The 3120-nt window shown below is 37.2% G+C and overlaps 1 long non-coding RNA gene across 1 annotated transcript; it reads right to left on the bottom strand.

Moving 5' to 3' along the window:
• Positions 1-586: 586 nt before the first annotated feature.
• Positions 587-2409, bottom strand: LOC141630689 (uncharacterized). Its single transcript, XR_012537539.1, has 2 exons — positions 2257-2409; positions 587-806 (listed from the first exon to the last, which is right to left on the bottom strand). It is a non-coding gene; the product is annotated as an uncharacterized LOC141630689 (long non-coding RNA).
• Between the last annotated feature and the right edge of the window lie 711 nt (positions 2410-3120).

The raw sequence follows: 3120 nt of genomic DNA, 5'->3' as shown, positions 1-3120 counted from the left end.
GCTCATGGGATGCTAAATTGTGTGATTAACAGGAGATTAAAGACGTATTAAGAGCTCACTTTGGATTCCTCAAGCATTTAATCAAGCCTTTAATCAAATGCACCCGGATTTCCACGACCCCGATCGGGGTTGGTGTCCCCGATCGGGGTTAGCCTCCTCTATGCCCGAACGTTACTTCCTTGTTCACCTATAAATAAAAGCTTTGGTCGACACTTTTTGGGCATCTCTCTCACACATATTTTTCCACATGGAATTTTCTCTAAACTTCAGTAGTTAGATTAGCTTAGTGTAGTTTAGTTTTCATTAGTTTGTTATCATTTCCTTTAAGTATTACAAATTACAATTACATTTCCAAGTTATTTCCTTTTGCATTGTTCTTCAATTCCAATTCTATTTCCATTGTTGAGGTAATTTATTTCTAATATTATTTCTTTATCAATATGTTTGTCACTTTGTTCATCATTAGTTTAATTTACATAATGCAAGAGTAGTTGTAACACCCCTGATTTATCTAGGAGCCTTTAGCTAGACTTCCCAAATAAATAGGACTGTTACCATCTCGGTTGCCCGAGGTAAATGATACAAATCAAAATAAAACAAAGTACTTTAATAACTTTAACTGAAATAATGGTTTGATTACATTGCCAGCGGATTAAATTTAAACATTATCATTACAATATACTACGCGGCGGAAATTACATAAATAAAGTGATTACTAATCTAAGTGATCTAGACAACAACTATGGTCCAAGTCATGCTCACGTCCCAATGCTCCCAAGTCAGCTAATCTTTAGTACCTGTCAAATCTGCTCCCCATTATGGTTCATCACAGGTGTTCACGAATACACGGTCAACCACGAGGTTGAGTAGAAAACTAAATAATGAATAATATAAAGCTACTTGTTTTAACAATGTTACATAAACAAGCTCCACAATCATCAGTCCGTCCACCCATACCATGGCACATACTTCCAGTCATACATCCACTTCTAGATACACAGTCGTACTTCTCTTCTAGACACTCAGTCATACTCCACTTCTAGACACACAATCATACTCCAGGACACACAGTCCCGCCTCAGACACACAGTCCGGATATACTGGACACACAGTCCCGCCTCAGACACACAGTCTGGATACGCCCAAACTCATCTCCCAACTCCAAAAACAATCGATAATAATGACAGTCTCAGTAATATAACCAAACCAACATGATATAGAATAATGGCATAAGACAGAAAATCCAGCAAGATAATAATATCGTTGTAAACAGTTAAACATATCCTTCACCAATCCACCACCTCGTACATTTAATCCATCTTTAGCAATAACAGAAATAAGACAAGATTGAGTAGTTTCCTACCTGGCAAGCAAATCCAATTAAGCAATTCAAAGCGCTCCAAATGATTAAAGGAAACGAACCGATTATAAATCATTCACAAATCGTCACCTAACATAAATATTATAATTTAATTATTTATTCATTAATTACTATAAACTAACTAATATCTAATTAGCTTTGATTGATCAATTACTATTATTCCTTTACTAATCAAATTCATCATCCCCACTAATAATTACCGAGTACAAAACAAAAGTGTAGTGTGGCTGCCCAATACCAAACACACACACTATACGTCCTTTGAATAAATTAACCACGCAGCATCGACTTCACTATAACACACCATGCAGACATACACCAAACCATTGTGCTCTACACTTTGACACACCATACCACCACGCCCAACCCAACATCACACTCATGCTTACTCTCATGTCATGCTGGTACGCCAACAACCCTACGACAGGACTACCCAACTTGCATCACGTCCATACCGGCACAAGACCGAACCCGGAAACAAAGGGACAACGCAGACTCCGTAACCGCATAAAACAGAATTCAACCTCCTATTGTCCAGCCACTATTATTGGCCGCCAACACCGACACATCGCCATCTATACGTCCTAACTTATCACCTCACGACAACCAACTGACCCACCCATACCCGACACTAAACTACTTAAAAACGAGCTTTAAAACCTTGTCGTAACGATGCCGAAAACAAAGGACTGTTGCTGCCTCTGACCAGACTTTATATTGATTCAAAAAGGTTTAAAAACGCCATAAACACGACCCTAGTGAGACTCCCATCAACCCTTAACGACCGCCTATGAGACTACGTCAAACCGATATCGAAACGATTCCAAACAAAAGCTAAACGTAACTAAGTACAAGGTCAAAGAAGGGTTTGTTACCTTACTGAAGTACATTGGTATACGGCTATGGTGATCGTGGTAAAAGAAGGGGATACGACGTGTGTTTCGTATCCATTCAGACAAGGCAAAGAAGACGGCTGAGCGATGGAAACTTGGCTTAGGGCACCCTAATTTTTCTTTATTTGTTTTTTTATGTGTTTTTGCTGAATAAGTAAATCAGGGAGGGTACATATATCATACTACTTACTATATGTTATACGTATATCACGGGGTAGATTTAGGTTAGCTGATCTTATTATTTTAATAATAATAACATATAATAGTATATAATATAATAAATATTATCAGTAACTTTAAAAAACGTTTATTAAAATAATGATGTATTTTAAAAGCACGGGGTATTACAGTCTTCCCTCCTTAAAATGAATTTCGTCCCCGAAGTTCGCTCACACCCAAAACCACTCAATATAGCTTTCAGCATCGTAACTAACTAACGAACCAACTAACATATCTCACGAGGAAGAACAATGACTAAAAGATAGTACTACAGTCCATCCCCCTTAAAGGAACTTCGCCTTCAAAGTTGAGACACACATGGAAGCAACTAATTCACGCTAATAATATAATACTCAATATGAAATCCGATAAAACCAATAATTATAGGTCTCTAAAATTGAAGGTGGTACACCCTATCCCCCTTTAAGACCAAGGTTATGTCCTCATAACCTCAAATACTAATTAAATCTTCAACTAAACTATTAAACCAACTATTAAATCCCAATATCAAATAAAGTGAAATTAAATCAGCTCACAACCAATACGAGGAGCTCTTATTACTCTTTTTCTTTTCCCCTATCGCAACTCCTATATCTGAACTATCATAGGTTAAGAATTGATAAAGCA

This window comes from Silene latifolia, chromosome 2 (assembly GCF_048544455.1).
Source record: "Silene latifolia isolate original U9 population chromosome 2, ASM4854445v1, whole genome shotgun sequence".
NCBI lineage: Eukaryota > Viridiplantae > Streptophyta > Magnoliopsida > Caryophyllales > Caryophyllaceae > Silene > Silene latifolia.
Note: the sequence above shows the minus strand (reverse complement) of the source record. Positions and strands in the feature narration are given on the sequence as shown.